The sequence below is a fragment of the Hemiscyllium ocellatum genome, chromosome 24, assembly GCF_020745735.1.
Source record: "Hemiscyllium ocellatum isolate sHemOce1 chromosome 24, sHemOce1.pat.X.cur, whole genome shotgun sequence".
Lineage (NCBI taxonomy): Eukaryota > Metazoa > Chordata > Chondrichthyes > Orectolobiformes > Hemiscylliidae > Hemiscyllium > Hemiscyllium ocellatum.
Window position 1 is genome coordinate 56,829,011 of NC_083424.1, and position 18,597 is coordinate 56,847,607.

The window sequence follows — 18,597 nt, forward strand, 5'->3', positions numbered from 1 at the left end:
CGGGCAAAGTGCTCCTCTTTGGGTGTTTCAGTTTTAGTTCTCAGAGGTCAACTTCCGCGTTATACCAATTGGATATTTTTTCAACAGAAATAATGTGCAAGGGTATGGAGAAAAAGCAAGAGATTGCCATTTGATGATGGTGCTGTTTTGAAAAGCCAGTATATACTCAATGGGCCAAATGGCCCCCTTCTACACTGTAACAATTCTATGATCAAGGTTTGTGCGAAGATTTGTAGCTCAGGTGCTCGTTGTTGTGGTTCTGTTCGCCGAGCTGGAAGTTTTTGTTGCAAACGTTTCGTCCCCTGGCTAGGCAACATCATCAGTGCTCTGGAGCCTCCTGCGAAGCGCTTCTTTGATGTTTCTTCCGGTATTTATAGTGGTCTGTCCTTGCCGCTTCCGGGTGTCAGTTTCAGCTGTCCGCTGTAGTGGTAGGTATATTGGGTCCAGGTCGATGTGTTTGTTGATGGAGTTTGTGGATGAATGCCATGTCTCTAGGAATTCCCTGGCTGTTCTCTGTCTGGCTTGCCCTATGATAGTAGTGTTTTCCCAGTCGAATTCATGTTGCTTGTTGTCTGAGTGTGTGGCTACTAGGGATAGCTGATCGTGTCGTTTCGTGGCTAGTTGATGTTCATGTATGCGGATTGTTAGCTGTCTTCCTGGTTGTCCTATATAGTGTTTTGTGCAGTCCTTGCATGGTATTTTGTAAACTACATTAGTTTTGCTCGTGTTGGGTATCGGGTCCTTTGTTCTAGTAAGTTGTTGTCTGAGCGTGGCTGTTGATTTGTGTGCCGTTATGAGTCCTAAGGGTCGCAGTAGTCTGGCTGTCAGTTCTGAAACGCTCCTGATGTATGGTAGTGTGGCTAGTCCTTTTTGGTTGTGGCATGTCCTCGTTCCATGGTCTGTCTCTTAGACATCTGTTGCTAAAGTTGTGCGGGTATCCGTTTTTGGCGAATACCTTGTATAGGTGTTCCTCTTCCTCTTTTGGCAGTTCTGGTGTACTGCAGTGTGTTGTGGCTCTTTTGAATAGTGTCCTGATGCAGCTTCGTTTGTGTGTGTTGGGGTGGTTACTTTCATAGTTTAGGACTTGGTCTGTGTGTGTTGTTTTCCTGTGTACCCTTGTGGTGAATTCTCCGTTCGGTGTTCTCTGTACTATCACGTCTAGGAATGGAAGTTGGCTATCCTTTTCTTCTTCTCTCGTGAATCGGATTCCTGTGAGTGTGGCGTTGATGATCTGGTGTGTTTTTTACTATTTCTGTGTTTTTGATGATTACAAACGTGTCATCAACATATCTGACCCAGAGTTTGGGTTGAATTTGTGGTAGGGCTGTTTGTTCTAACCTTTGCATAACTGCCTCTGCTATGAGTCCTGAGATTGGTGATCCCATGGGTGTTCCGTTGATTTGTTCGTATATCTAATTGTTGAATGTAAAGTGTGTAGTGAGGCACAAGTCCAGTAGTTTAAGTATGCCGTCTTTGTTGATAGGTTCCGCCTCCTGTTTTCTGTTCTGTATGTCCAGTAGGTTGGCTATTGTTTCTCTGGCTAGGGTTATGTCAATTGAAGTGAACAGTGCCGTCACGTCGAATGAGATCATGGTTTCTTCTTTGTCTATGTGTGTATTCCTGATGACGTCCAAGAATTCCTGTGTTGATTGTATGGAGTGTTTGGATTCGCTGACCAGGTGTTTCAGTTTCTGTTGTAGTTCTTTGGCCAGTTTGTATGCTGGTGTCCCTGGTAGTGATACTATGGGTCTGAGTAGGATGTCTGGTTTGTGTACTTTGGGTAGTCCATAGAATCTGGGGGTGTTGTTGCTTTCCGGTTTCATTCTTTGCAGGTCAGCTTTGGTTATCTGTTCATTTTTTTCTAGATTCCTTAGTGTGTTATCTATTGGTGAGTTGTGTTGGTATCTGCAAGTAGTTGTTGTGCTTTTATGATGTAATCTGATTTATCTAGGATGACCGTCATTCTGCTTTTATCTGCTGGTAGTATGATTATGTTCTTATCGTTTCTTAGTGCTTTCAGTGCTTCCCTCTCCTTGGTGTTGAGGTTATGTGTTTGTCTTACGGAACACCCATGGGATCACCAATCTCGGGACTCATAGCAGAGGCAGTTATGCAAAGGTTAGAACAAACAGCCCTACCACAAATTCAACCCAAACTCTGGGTCAGATATGTTGATGACACGTTTGTAATCATCAAAAACACGGAAATAGAAAAAACACACCGGATCATCAACGCCACACTCACAGGAATCCGATTCACGAGAGAAGAAGAAAAGGATAGCCAACTCCCATTCCTAGACGTGATAGTACAGAGAACACTGAATGGAGAATTCACCACAAGGGTACACAGGAAAACAACACACACAGACCAAGTCCTAAACTATGAAAGTAACCACCCCAACACACACAGACGAAGCTGCATCAGGACACTATTCAAAAGAGCCACAACACACTGCAGTACACCAGAACTGCCAAAAGAGGAAGAGGAACACCTATACAAGGTATTCGCCAAAAACGGATACCCGTGCAACTTTATCAACAGATGCCTAAGAGACAGACCATGGAACGAGGACATGCCACAACCAAAAAGGACTAGCCACACTACCATACATCAGGAGCGTTTCAGAACTGACAGCCAGACTACTGCGACCCTTAGGACTCATAATGGCACACAAATCAACAGCCACGCTCAGACAACAACTTACTAGAACAAAGGACCCGATACCCAACACGAGCAAAACTAATGTAGTTTACAAAATACCATGCAAGGACTGCACAAAACACTATATAGGACAAACAGGAAGACAGCTAACAATCCGCATACATGAACATCAACTAGCTACGAAACGACACGACCAGCTATCCCGAGTAGTCACACACTCAGACAACAAGCAACATGAATTCGACTGGGAAAACATTACTATCATAGGGCAAGCCAGACAGAGAACAGCCAGGGAATTCCTAGAGACATGGCATTCATCCACAAACTCCATCAACAAACACATTGACCTGGACCCAATATACCAACCACTACAGCGGACAGCTGAAACTGACACCCGGAAGCGGCAGGGACAGGCCACTATAAATACCGGAAGAAACATCAAAGAAGCGCTTCACAGGAGGCTCCAGAGCACTGATGATGTCGCCTAGCCAGGGGACGAAACGTTTGCAACAAAAACTTCCAGCTCGGCGAACAGAACCACAACAACAATTCTATGATTCCAAGGTGACCATGAGTTGGTAGAAAAGGATGGGAGTCTAAATTAGATGGGAAATCAAAACTCAAATTGCCAACAGTGGATTAAAGTTTTGGTTTCTTGTTAGAAGGCAGCTTTGGAAGAAATAGCCTTCTTAACAGGAGTTCCTGATGAAGGGCTTATGCCCGAAACGTCAAATTTCCTGTTCCTTGGATGCTGCCTGACCTGCTGCGCTTTTCCAGCAACACATTTTCAGCATTTCCCCTGACTAACCTACATATCTCTGAACACTATGGGCAATGTAACTTTGGCTAATTCACCTGACCTACACATCTTTGGACTGTCGGAGGAAACCAGAACACCTGGAGGAAACCCACATAAACACAGGGAGAATGTGCAAAGTTTACAGTCACCAGAGGCTGGAATCGACCCCAGGTCCTTGGCGCTGAGTCACTGTGCCACCCACAATCCTGTTAGAATTTTCCATGAGATCTCCGTCATTCATTAAACTCCAGTCAATACATTCCTAACCAATCCAGGTTCTCATCATACAGCAGTCCTGCCATCCCAGGAATTAGTCTGGTAAATATTTGTTGCACTGCCTCCACTGCCAGGACATTTTACCTCAGATGAGGAGACGAAAACTGCACACAATACTTCAGGTATGGTCTCACCAAGGCCCTGTACGTCTGCAGCAAGACATGCCTGCTCCTGAATTTGGAAGAAAGACGTATGGATACCTTTGGAGAAAGTGAGGACTGCAGATGCTGGAGATCAGAGCTTAAAAATGTGTTGCTGGAAAAGCGCAGCAGGTCAGACAGCATCAAAGGAACAGGAGAATCGACATTTCGGGCATAAGCCCTTCTTCAGGAAAGCAAAACAAAATACAAAAAACACATTAAAGCATTAACTACGTGCTTGTGAAATACAAATTACTTTAGATGAACAATTGACGACACTCAGTGCGAAGACGAACTGTGGCTAAGAGGCATTCTCATGCTGTAGGGAGTCTTTCATTCTAACATTTAGAGTTGAGGCTTCTTTGTTTGGCATTCAATTAAAGATTTTTAGAGACATAGATCCAATGACCTCTAACACTCAGTTTCTGGCTCAGACCATTAGTCAGGAATTATGGGAGTGTATTCCTCAAACCATACATTTCTGGTGCAAGGTGGTAGCAGAGTTACAGGATTGTGGCAGCCCATCTGCTCCCGTTTGCTTTGCTGTTTGGTTTTACTTTTGCTCCTGCTCTTTTCTTTCACTTTATTTTCCTTTTCATTGGCTGTTTCCTTCTTTTCTGTGGCATTTATTGGCAGCAACGCTGCGGTAGTGTGATGCAGGCGAACTAGCAGGTGTGGCCTCTCTTGGCAATAGGAGGTGGCAGCAGTGAGGACGTTCTCCCCATGTTCAGAGCCAGAGGCATCAATAGCAAGGTAAGGGTGACAGCAAAGCTTCTTCAGCGAGCAGGTGTGGCAATGCCAGCAGCAGTGTTCTCTTCAAAATAGCAGCACCGGCAAGGTAACATCTGAGGCTGAAATGGGACTCGTGGCCTGGCGACAGCCTGGCCTTGTAGCAGAGACAAGGGACTCTTGGTTGCGGGATAGTGTGGGTTCAGTGATAAAGACATGGTGCTTAAAATGGGGTGACTTCTGCATCGATGGTTCTAGTGTAGACAGAGACGAGGCAGTGGAGGTGTCTCTTGTGGCTAGAGGCCTGCATGGACTAGTTTGGAAAGACCTTTATTCTGAACTTTTTACTTCCTTATTTTTCTAATTTATTCCTATGACCTATAATGCTGGACAATTTATTTCTTTACTTTTCTAATTCGTTTTGTTTCCTAAGAGTATCTGTACTTCGATACCTTTGTATCAAAGATGGCGCTATAATGTGGTGACAGTAAACTTTTCACCAAACTGATTTGAGTACATGACAATAAAGCTAATTCATTCAAATTCAATGTGCAAAGGGCAATCATCTATTGAATAAACTTGAGGAGGTACACAATTCAGTACGCAGTGACACCACACAGATCACACATGCTGTTGAAGTTAATGCAGTTTTTCCACAAGGTCATGTTCCTTACAGGGAGGGCACACCAGAGCTTGGTAGTGAATATTCTTGCAGCCAGGTTCTCTTATACCATTTATAGTTACTGACCTCTGCAGCTATTTCAGTCCAGTCTGGCTTTAGTTAAAAAATTACACAACACCAGGTTATAGTCCAACAGGTTTATTTGGAAGCACTAGCTTTCAGAGGACTGCTCCTTCATCAGGTGGTTGAAAGCTAGTGCTTCCACATAAACCTGTTGGAGCATAATCCAGTGTGTGAGATTTTTAACTTTGTCCACCCGAGTCCAACACCAGCTCCTCCACATCAGTCTGACATTGTCGGTTGGGAGAATCTCCTGTTGCCATCCCTAAGAAACAGAATGTCCTCTCTGTCCCTGACAGCTTGAAGGAGAACCTTTACCATCACTGGCATTACTGAACCATGTGGCCACTTTTCTGTGCGGTCACTGATATCTCCACAGGTGAGTGGGGTGGCCAATACAGGTTGGTGATGCTCCTGGTTTGCAGAGGGTGAAATTCTATCCAAGTGTTTTTTTGAATATGGTATCTAGAGGTTGGAAGTCCTGGTGGTGATGAGACCATCCTTCCCAATGAAATTCAGCCTTCTACTGAAGAAAACAAAATCAAGAAACATGAATCTGATCAACCCTCAAGCAGAAGAAATGCGTGCTTTTATGATCAATACAAAACTTTGAAGATTCTGTCCAAAGCTGAAAGAGTTTTCAGCCCGGAGTGCTCAATGGACAGTCCTGAGCCTCCCAGTATCACAGATGCCAGTCTTCAACCAACTTGATTCAATCCTCATTTGCAATCATTAGCAACAGAGTCTGCCCACAGACACTCGGCTTCAGTTTTACCCTCAACTCAACATTTCAGCCATAAGCCCTTTATCAGGAACGTCAAGTCTCTTGCTCCTCGGATACTGCCTGACCTGCTGTGCCTTTCCAGTGCCACCCTTTTCAACTCTGATTCTCTAGCATCCATATACTCACTTTTTACAAAAAACACCTAACAGACTTGACTAAACATGACAACAGCAGAGCTTGAGAGGAGAGGTGATTGCTCTTGATGCGAGTGCAAGTGGTCTTTTCGGAACGCTGATAGGGGAGGGGAGGGAAATATATCCCTGGTGGTGGGGTCCATTTGGAGGTGGCGGAAATGACGACGGATGATACGATGTATATGGAGGTTGGTGGGATGGTAGGTGAGGACCAGTGGGGTTCTGTCCTGGTGGCGATTGGAGGGCGGGGCTCAAGGATGGAGGAGCAGGAAGTGGAGGAGGTGCGGTGGAGGGCATCGTCAACCACGTCTGGGGGGAAATTGCGGTCTTTGAAGAAAGAGGCCATCTGGGTTGTTCGGTATTGGAACTGGTCCTCCTGGGAGCAGATGTGGCGGAGATGAAGGAATTAGGAACATGGGATGGCGTTTTTACAGGGGACAGGGTGGGAGGTGGTGTAGTCTAGGTAGCTGTGGGAGACGGTCAGTTTATAGTAAATGTTCGTGTTGAGTTGGTTGCCCGAGATAGAAATGGAAAGGTCTAGGAAGGGGAGGGAGGAGTCTGAGACGGTCCAGGTAAATTTGAGGTCGGGGTGGAAGGTGTTAGTAAAGTGGATGAACTGTTCAATCTCCTCGTGGGAGCACGAGGCAGCGCTGATACAGTCATCGATATAGCGGAGGAAAAGGTGGGGGATGGTGCCAGTGTAGCTGCGGAAGATGGACTGTTCCACATATCCTACGAAGAGGCAGGCATAGCTGGGGCCCATGCAGGTGCCCATGAATACTCCAACGGTTTGGAGGAAGTGGGAAGATTGGAAAGAGAAGTTGTTCGGAGTGAGGACCAGTTCAGTCAGTCGGAGGAGGGCGTCAGTGGAAGGGTACTGGTTGGTACGGCAGGAAAGGAAGAAGCGGAGGGCTTTGAGGCCTTTGTGATGGGGGATGGAGGTGGACAGGGACTGGATGTCCATGGCGAAGATAAGGCGTTGGGGACCGGGGAAGCGAAAATCATGGAGGAGGTGAAGGGCGTGGGTGGTGTCACAAACATAGGTGAGGAGCTCTTGGACCAAGGCGGACAGGACCGTGTTGAGGTATGCGGAGATGAGTTCGGTGAGGCAGGAACAGGCTGAGACAATAGGTCGGTTGGGGCAGTCAGGTTTTGGAACCTTCTTTGCAACCTCTCCAAAGCCTCTGTACCTTTCCTATAGTAGGGTGACTAAAACTGGACACAATATATCAAATGTGGTCTCACCAGGGACTTGTAGAGCTGTAGCAAAACCTCACGGATCTTAACTCAATCCCCCTGTTAATGAAAGCCAAAACACCATACGCTTTCTTAACAATCCTATCCACTTTGTGTGCAGTATAGATCCCTCAAAGTTGCCACCCCAGATCCCTCTGTTCCTCCACACTGCCAAGAATCCTGTCTTTAATCATTAGCATTCAAGTTCGACCTCCCAATGGGCTAAGGAGTGGCAGATGGGAGTTAATTCAGATAAATGGAAAGGCAAATCAGAGCAGGGCTTATACACTTAGTGGTAAGGTTCTGGGGAGTGTTGCTGAACAAAGAGACCTTGGAGTGCAGGTTCATAGTTCCTTGACGGTAGAATTGCAGTCAGACAGGATAGTGAAGACAGCGTTTTGTATGCCTTTCTTTATTGGACAGAGCATTGATTTGGATTTTCATGTTCCAGCTATATAGAACTTTGATTAGGCCACTTTTGGAATATTGTTTGCAATTCTGGTCTCCCTCCTTTCAGAACCACTGTAGCTCAGTGATTAGCACTGCTGCCTCCCAGTAGCAGGGTCCTGGGTTTGATTCCAGCCTGTGTGTGAATTTTGCATGTCTGCATGGGTTTCCTCCGGGTGCTCTGGTTTCCTCCCACAGTCCAAAAATGTGCAGGTTAGGTAAATTGCCCATTGTGTTAGGTGTTGGGGGACATTTAGGGGAATGGGTCTGGGTGGGTTGTTCTTCGGTGTGGACTTGTTGGGCCGAAGGGCCTGTTTCCCCACTGTAATTAATCTAAATCTAATCTAAACTTGAAAGTGTTCAGAAAAGATTTACAAGGGTATTGCCATGGTTGGAGGATTTGAGCTCAAGGGAGAGGCTGGGTTGCTTTGCCTGGAACATTGGAGGCTGAGAGGTGACGTTATAGAAGTTTATAACTTCATGAGGGGTGTGGATACAGTAAACAGACAAGGTCTTTTCCCAGGGGTGGGTGAGTCCAGAATGAGAGGGCATAGCTTTAGAGTGAGAGAGTAACAATTTAAAAGGGACCTAAGGAACAACTTTTCAAGCAGAGGGTGGTACGTGTATGGAATGAGCTGCCAGAGGAAGTGGTGGAGGCTGGTATAATTACAACATATAAAAGGCATCTGGATGGGTATATGAATAGGAAGGGTTTAGAGGGATATGGGCCAAGTACTGGCAAATGGGACTAGGTTAGGATATCCGGTTGGTATGGATGAGTTGGACTGAAGGGTCTGTTTCTATGCTGTACATTTCTAGGACTCTATGATTCTACATTTAAATATATAAATTGCAGTTTGAAGTCGTGCAAGAGTATAGCACATTAAAAGAATTGAGTTTATTGCTCTATTGTGTACATCTGTGTCCTCTTTGTTGGGAATGTGTACATAAAATAAATACAATAATGACAACCTCCCACTGGACAGATCTAAATGCATGGGGTAAACAATTTTCTGCTGTGGATTCTGTAATACCCCAAACTCATTTTCTTCCTGACTTTCACTTTACCGGGATATATCCTGGTATATTAGGAAGAGGTAGCTACATATCATTTTTAGTGAATCTTCCAAGGTCCCTGAGATTCTGGAAATGTCCCACAGGACTGGAAAAATCACCAGCTGTCTTTATTTGAAAACAGGAAGGAGGCAAAAATACAATACCTACAACCCTGTTGCATTAATATTTGTAATTAGGAAAATATGAGTCTACAATAGCAGAGCATTTAGAAATACATCATATGAATGAGCAGTCAGAATGGCTTTGCAAAGGGAAAAGCCTCATAAATTCACTCGAGTTCTTGAAAATGTAACAGGCAATGTAGATGAGAGAGAAATAGTGGATGAAATAGAACCCCCCACTTCATAAATCATATAAAACTAGCATACAAGTTCATCAAGTAATAGCAAGAGCAAATAGACCACTGGACACTATTCCAAAGGAAATGGAATATAAAAATAAAAGTAAGCAATTCTTGCTAAGACTATATAATAGAGTCACAGAGTCATACAGCATAGAGACAGGCCCTTCAACCCAAACTGGTCCATGCTGACCAAAATGTCTATCCACGCTAACCTCATTTCCCTGCACTTGGCCCATTACCTTCTGAACCTTTCCTATTCATGTATTTGTCCAAATGCCTTTTAAAATGTTGTTAATGTACCCACCTCAACCACTTTCACTGACAGCTCATCACATATGCATACCACCTCCTGGTGTAAAAAAAGTTGCTCCTCAGGAATGCAGACTGAGTGCATTCACCCTGTCCATGCCTCTTATGGTCGTATAAACCTCTATAAGATCTCCCCTCAGTCTCCTGCGCTCTGAACAAAAAAGTCCCAGCTTGGCCAACTTCTCTTGAAACTCAGACCATTGAGTCGTGGAAATTTCCTTGTAAATTTCTTCTGCACGCTTTACAGTTTAATAACATCCGTCCTAGAGCACGACAACCAAATCGGAACACAATAGTCCAAATGCGGCCTCACCAAAATAACTTCCCAACTTCTATGCTTAGTGTCTTGACTGATGAAGGCCAGTGTGTAAAAAGCCCTGCCTATCTGTGACTCCACTTTCAAGAACTGTTCATCTGAACTCCAAGGTCTGTCTGCTCCACTACACTCCTTTAAGGCCTATCTTAATTTAATTTTCCAAAGAATACAAGACCTCAGACTTATCTATATTAAACTCCATTTGCCATTTCTTGGCCCAATGATCAAGATCCTCATCAGACCACAGTGAGTACTGTGAATAGGTTTGGTCTCCTTATCTCTGGAAAGATATACGAGAGATAAATGAACCTTCTCTGCACTAGGCTGATCCTGCCGCCTACTTGCGGAACATTTCAGAGAACACCTCTAGGACATCCGCACCAACCAACCCAACCACCCAGTGGCTGAACACTAACTCCCCCTCCCACTCTGCCAAGGACATACAGGTCCTTGGCCTCCTCCATCACCAGACCATGGCAACACGACACCTGGAGGAAGAGTGCCTCATCTTCCACTTAGGAACCCTCCAACCACAAGGGATGAATACAGATTTCTCCACCTTCCTCATTTCCCCTCCCCCCACTTTTTCTCAGTCCCAACCCTCAGACTCAGCACCGCCTTTATGACCTGCAATCTTCTTCCAGACCTCTCCACCCCCAACGCCTCTCCAGCCTATAATCCTCACCTTAACCTCCTTCCACCTATCGCATTCCCAACACCCCTCCCCTAAGCCTCTCCTCCCTACTTTTATCTTAGCCTACTTGGCACACCCTCCTCATTCCTGAAAAAAAAAAAGGGCTTATGCCCGAAATATCGATTCTCCTGCTCCTTTGATGCTGCCTGACCTGCTGCGCTTTTCCAGCAACACATTTTTCAGCTCTGATCCTGGTTATGTCCAGATTACCCTATGTGAGAAGGTTGATTAACTTGGGCCTGTACTCTTTGGAGTTAAGGTTGAGAGGTGCCCTTATTGAAATATGTAAGATTTTTAGGGGACTTCAATGAGTCAATGCAAAAGGGTTGTTTCCTCTTGTGGGAGAGTCTGGGACCAGAATCTCAGAAAATAATTTAAAACAGAGCCGAGGAGGAATTTCTTCTGAGGGTAGTGAATCTGTGGAATTCTTTACAAATCTGTTAATCTCAGCCTTGAACACAGTCACCAATCCAGCCTCTACAGTAATCAGAAAGGAAATCAAGAGTTGTGGGAAAAGGCAGGAAACTGGACTGGAGAATGATCAAATCAGCCATGATCTCATTGAATGGTGGAGTGGACTCAATAGCCTGAATGGCATAATTCTTCTCCGATATCTTGTGGGCATGGATTGCTGGAAGAATTTGGATGATTTGAGATTTTCTCCTCAAACAAACATTCATTATCATTTCTGATACTGCTAACCAAATATCACTGCTCTGATAGATCACCCTACAGAATGTTCAATATTAATGTGAGCACAAGCCCACTGGAAAGTGCACTGGGCACAAACAATGTGTAGTCACCAATTGACACGTTTACCACATCTTCAGACAATCGAGCTCTGTAATCTCTCAGGACCTCAAGTGTTATAATCCCACCTGGAGAGGAGGAAAAGAAATTTAAGATTCTCCTGACTTGACACGACACTGCTGCGCATTCTGTTCAGGACCTTCCCGTTCTAGTTATTACTGGTGTCACTCTGTTGGAGTGAAGTACAATCAGGAGAAGGCGGGGCACTTTACATCAGATGTCTTTGGATCATCAGCCGCCATCTGAGCTCAAAGGCCCAGTCTTTGAATATTAATGAAAAGAGGAGCAGGATGGGTATATTAACATAGTGAGTGAGTGGTTAGGTAAATATGGGAGAAGTGTAGGGTGGTTAAGATAGGTAGGTGGGTGAGTGGGTGGTGGATACGTGGATAGAATAATCATAGATTCCAGTCTTAGAGTCGTACAGCATGTAAACAGACCCTTGGTCCAACCAGTCCATGCCAAACGTAATCGCAAACTAAAACTAGTCCCACCTGCCTGCTTTTGGCCCATATCCTTCCAAACTCTTCTTATTCATTTACATACCTAAGTGTCTTTTAAATGTTGTAACTGCCTACATCCACCACTTTCTTAGGAAGTTCATTCCACGTGTGTGTTTAAAAAAAATTGCCTCAGTGTCTTTTTAAATCTTTATCCTCTCACCTTAAAAATATGCTCCCTCGGGAAAAGTCACCTGCTATTAACCCTTTCCATACCCCTCTTTATAAACCTCTTTAAAAGGTCACCTCTCTCCCTCCTATGCTCTGGTGAAAGAAATTTATAACTGGAGCTAAACTGGTGCATAACTGGAGCTAAACTGGTTTAGGGATTAGCCAATTTATCGAGAGATTATTCTACCCCCTAGGGAAGAGTTTGATTGTGTGGGATAATGGAGTTGGGTAAGGGGCTGGTCGGATAATGTGGGGAGTCAGGCAATCCGGTGGAGGCTCAAAGATATGATGGGAATTGTTTTCATTATGGAGTTACCCAAGTAGACAAAGTTTTACAAAAAAAAAGTCTCAAACTCCAATATAGAGTTGAAAGAACTCATAGGGTTTGGGACATTGGGTGTGTGTAGATCAGAGATTTGAGCATCCTTTGTAATTCACATTTAGGTTCATATTTTAAGATATCTATTGGGTTCCAACTCACATCTTCAGATGTATATCTGGTCTCTAACAATACTGAAACCAAAAGATTTGGATTGTTATTATAACTGCAGCCAATTCCCAACCCCAGCGTAGTATTTTGATCAAGCCATTCAGGAATATGTCCAACTTGAAATGATGTGTAAGTTGGAGGGAAATTTGGAGGTGATGCTGTTCCTTTTTGCATGTTGCCATTGTCTTTCTAGGTGATAGAAATCCTCTCACTCAAAACTTCAAACTTTAGTTTCCATTTGAGAATTATTAAGAAACAACATATCAAGTCAAACCAATAGTACTCATCAAAACTAGGGAAAAATTCAAGATGAGAAAAGGCCATTTAGCCTGTGATTCCCATTGTTCGAGCATCACAAATTATTTGCCTTAGTATCCAACCACATTTTGAATGTCACTGATGTCCTTATTACAAAGATATTTGGAAGGTTTATCCAACACACTTTTCTCTCCATATGATGAGCTTCTTCCAAACATGTTTTGATTACTTACCACTGGTTTTAGTGTAGACTCCCTCCACATGTATTTCAAATTACCATGAAATTTTATATTCCATGCTTTTCCTTGTTAGTCCCTTAATATCTATGATTAGTTATTATTGCTATTTGCATACAAAGATGGACTAGGCCAGTTCTGTGATGTACCTGATAATTGTCCAGCAAGGATTGTGACAATGATGGAAACATTGGATTATTGCATCAGGTCTCCTGTTAATGGAAGGGATGCATTCCAGCATCATTGCTATTACTACTTTTAAATGTGCTGTGCAAATGCTAGTTGAAGATCCTCCTATTGAATAGGATAGAATGTTATGCAAAGAGGTGCAGCATAATCAATGTTATTTCAAGAATTGTGGGATATCAAACTGTTTTTCTGACCTCATGGTCTGGCATCTCCATTACTCTGCTTTTACCATCAAGCTGCTTCACAGAAAACTGCAGGAGGCTATGCTAGAAGTGGTATCAGGCAAACCAAAAATAAAGTGTCATCCTGTTAAAACTACAAGGTGCCTTAACAGTTGCTGCAGTGTAGGATAGAGAGTAAATCAAGAAACAATCAGGGCATGTTAAAAAGATCGGATATTAATCATGAGAGACTTTGGTCAAGAAAATAAAATTGGCAGAGGGAAACATTCATAGGATAAGTTCAGAGCATTTCCTAGATTAATATGTTGTGGATCAAAACAGGGATTAGAATATTTTTGATTTGTTCATACGTAATGAGGCAAGTTTAATAAATGATCTCAGAGTAAAAGATCACCTAGGAAACAGTCACCATAGTATGACAAAATTCAGTTTGACAGTGAGAAATGTAGGTTGGAAACAACTGTGCTAAATTTAAATGAAGGGTAATTAAAAAAGAATGTGAAAGAGTGAGCTGGATTGGACCAAGAAAGGAGCTTAGCAGAAGAGATGGTTGAGGAATAACATCAAACGCTTAAGAAAATAGCTCATGATTCAAGACAAAGACAAAGACAAAGACAAAGACAAAGACAAAGACAAAGACAAAGACAAAGACAAAGACAAAGACAAAGACAAAGACAAAGACAAAGACAAAGACAAAGACAAAGACAAAGACAGTCTCCTAGTAAGGGGGAAGAATTCTAGGAAAATGTTAAACTGATCATTGTTAACGAATGAAGTTAAGGACAGTTTTAAGTTGAAAGAAGAAATATCTAGTGTGACAAGGATGAGTGGCAAATCAGAGGTTTGGGAAAGTTTGATAAACCAACAAAAAGAGACCATAAAACAATAAAGAGGCAGAAAATAAAATGAGGGCAAACTAACAAATGCAGAAAAATGGACAATAAGAGTTTACTTAAGTAATAGATGTCAAAGTCAAATAATACTGGGAATTAGGAAATAGCACAGGAATTGAATAAACATTTGCATCAGTCTTCATGAATGAAGACACTAATAGCATTTGAAACATAATAGTATTCCAAACAATACCTACTACTAGAAAAGTTACTAATAAAAGTAAAATGGGGCTAAAGACCAGTAAGTCCCTAAGATCTGATTAAATGAATCCTGGTATACTGAAGGGAGTAGCTACAAAAGTTGTGCATGCATTGGGAGTAATTTTCAGAGAATTGGTATAGACTCAAATGGGCAAAATAGAATCCCTGCAGTGCAGATGGAGGCTATGATTATATGGATGGAGAATGGACTGCCTAATAGAAGGCAGAAAGTAAGGATAAAGGGAGCATTTTCAGCACATGTAATTGCTGGACCATTGTTTATTTCCAATATAGTAGCTTGGCTGAGGGAATTAAAGTTTACTGTCAAGTCTGTAGATGACAAAAATATATGGGAGGGTAAATATTGAATTAATAGAGTGATATAGACAGGTTAGGGGAGGGGACAAAAATTTGGCAGGTAGAATACAATGTGAGTAAATCTAAATATATAAACTTTAGCAGGAAGATTATTATGTTATTGGTGGAAAGATCACACTTAGAAAAAAAACTCAAAGCCCCACATTTGTGGGCGTACTTGCCCACCTCATTGGTATTGGGATGGCAATCCCCAGGTGCTTGGCTGCTGCTCCTCTTCTCTGTAAACATCATCTCCCTTACCCTTGAATGGATGACACACCTGCAAGGCCTCCCAGACTCTCTTGTGTATCCAGTGAAAGAATGCATCCAAGACTCAAGTGATTGAGTGAAGGTCGCTGCACGTACCTGCCAAGTACCGAGTGTTCTGCTGGACTTGGCCATTCACAGTAACCACATGTTCCCATTCTGGAATCACAGCATCTGATGTTGGTCTGTTAATGATCTCCTGCACCTCTGCTGGACATTTCCTGCTTGCTGAGAATAAAGTGCTTGATGTACAGCTCACTACTTGGAGACTTTAGAATCCCTATATTGCAGAGAGGCTACTTAGCCCATTGAGTCTGTACTGACCCTCTGAAGAGTACCCCACACAGACCCAGCACCCCACTCTCCCCATGATATCCCGGTAACCCTGCATTTACCATGGCCAGCCAATGTAGCCTACACATCACTGGGCACAATAGGCAATTTTAGCATGGTCAATCAACCTGACCTGCACAGCTTTGGACTGTGGGAGGAAACTGCAGCATCCAGAGGAAATGCATGCAGACATAGGAAGAATCTGCAAAGTGCACAGAGAGTTGAATTGAACCCTGATGCTGCGAGGATGTAGTGCTAACCATTCAGCCACAATGTCACCCTCATTCTGGAGGTCAAGTCATCAGCACTAAACGAGTCCATAGACTTCACACCATGCTGAATCTAACCTCTAGATTCTCCCATAAGAGAAAACATCCTTTCCACTTCCACTTTGTCAAGACCTTTAGGATCTTATATGTTTCAATGAAGTTGCCTCTTACTCTTTTCAACTCCAGTGGATACAAGCATAATTTATCCAAACTTTCCTTGAACATTCCAGTTATTAGTTTAGCAAATCTTCTCCGAACTGATTCATTAAACAGCATGACCAACTCGGTACATAGTGCTCCTCTATAACTGATGTCTAACCTCCCTCCTTTTGCATTCAATTCCTCTTGTAATGAATAACAGTACTTACTGTACCTGAATTCTAGTCTTTTGTGATTCATGTATGCATTCACCCAGATTCCTCTATATTTCAGACCTTTGCAATCTCTCACCATTGAGATAATATACATTTTTTTCTCTTCTCTGGCCAAAATGGACAATTTCACATTTTCCCACATGATAATCCATCATCAGATGTTTGCCCAATTGATCAAGTGGAAAAAAGTAAATCAGGAGATCTGTTGAGTAGTGAGAGGAAGCTCCATAATATCCTCACTGGTGATGCTGGCAGGCCTAGCACACCACTGCAAAGGACAAGGAAGATGCATTTACAAACATCTTCAGTCATAAGTGTCAAGTGAGTCATGAGTTCATGAAATGCCCTGTCAGTAGCAGTGGTGGACTCTCCCTCTTTATGGGCATTTAAACAGGCATTGGATAGGCATATGGAGGATAGTGGGCTAGTGTAGGTTAGGTGGGCTTGGGTCGGCGCAACATCAAGGGCCAAAGGGCCTGTACTGCGCTGTATTTTTCTATGTTCTATGTTAAATGTTAAGCTTACTGGTCTACTGTGCCCTGACTTTTTGTTGCATCCCTTCTTAAATAATGGCACATTTGCTGCCATCCAGTCTTGCCTGACTGCACCCATGGCTAACAATGATGCAAAAATATCAGCCAGGGCCCCTGCAATTTCTTCTCTGGCCTCTTGCAGTGTTCTTGGATATATGTGGTCAGGACCAGGAGACTTATCCAACTTCGTACATTCTAATACATCCAACATTTCCTCTATTGTGATATGGACTGTCCCCAAGATATCAACACTAACTTCCCCAAGTTCCCAACTCTTCATGTCTTTCTCTATGGTAAACACAGAGGAGAAATATTCATTGAGAACCTCATCCATCTCCTGCGGTTCTAAATATACATGTCCACTTTGGTCTTTGTGGGGTCCTATTTTCTCTATAGTTATTCTTTTCACTTTAATATACTTAAGTCAGTCTTTGGATTCACCTTAATCTTCTTAGCCAAGGCTATTTTGTGCCTGTTTTTTTCACACTCTGATTATCTTCATCGGTGAACTCCTGCATCCCCTTTAGACCTCCAGGGATTCCCATGATCTCAGCTGCCTGTGCCCGAGCCATACCTCCTTTTTCCTGGTCAAAGCCTCAATATTTCGTCATCCAGGGTTCTCTATTCCTGCCAACCCTGCCCTTCACCCCTTACAGGAACATATAGACCTTGAACTATCTCACTTTTAAAGGCCTCTCACTCACCAAAGATCCCTTTGCCTGCAAACAAACTACTCCAATCAATCCCTGCAATTTCCTAATTCCATCAAAATTCGCCTTGCCCCAATTTCGAACTTGAAACTGTGAACCTGTTTTGTCCCTTCCCATAACTATCTTAAAATTAACAGAACAATGGTCATTGGTTCCAAAGTGCTCTCCCACCATCACCTCCGTCACCTGTCCTACCCTATTTCTCGAGTAGAGCCCTTGACATATTGTTTAAGGAAATTTTCCTGAACACACAAATTCCACCCCATCTGAACCCTTAACGCTCTGGCAGTCCAGTCTATATTAGAAAAATCAAAATCAAAATCCCCTATGACCACCACATTGCTCGTGCAAGTTTCCTTGGCTTCCCTGAATATTTGTTCCTCAAATTCCCAATGACAATTTGGGAGCCAATAGTACAACTTCAATAATGTCACCATCCCCTTCTTATTTCTTAGATCCACACACATTGGATGATCCTGGTTATTTCATCTCTGATTTCTGTGGTGATACCTGCCTTAATCAAAAATGCAAATCTCCCTCCCCTCCTTCCACCATCTCTGTCCTGCCAAAAGCACATTAAGCTGCCAGCCCTGCCCCTTCCTTAGCCATATTTCTGTAATGGCTATAATATCCCAGTCCCACATACCTTTCCATGCCCTGAGCTCAATGTCAGCCTTTCATTCAACTAGCATACCTTGTTCCCTGTTATGTTCCAGTCTGACTTGCCTTTTCAACTTACTATTTCTGAATACTGTATGTCCTTCAAGCTTTGCACTTGTTCTCTGCTGTTAAGGTTCCAGCCCCCTACCAATCTAGTTTAAACCCTCCCTTACAGCACTAGCAAATCTGGCCACCAAGATATTGGTTCCCCCTCCAGTTCCTCTTGAACAGGTCATCTTTGCCCCAGAAAAGATTCCAATAATCTAAGAATCTGAATTCTTGCGCCAATTCTTTAGCCACACATTCATTTGCCATATCCTTCTGTCCTTACCCTCACAGGTATGTGGCACTGGAAGTAATCTGGAGATTATCACCAGTGAGCTCCTGGTTTTTAAACTTTTTCCCTAGCTCTCTATAATCACTCTACAGGACATCATCTCTATTTCTACCTAGGTCATTTGTGCCAAGGTGCACAAT

The 18,597-nt window shown here is 43.2% G+C and overlaps 1 pseudogene; it reads right to left on the bottom strand.

The window, feature by feature from the left end:
- LOC132827260 (glutathione hydrolase 1 proenzyme-like) overlaps positions 1 to 18,597 on the bottom strand; it is a 59,852-nt pseudogene that overhangs the window by 21,346 nt on the left and 19,909 nt on the right.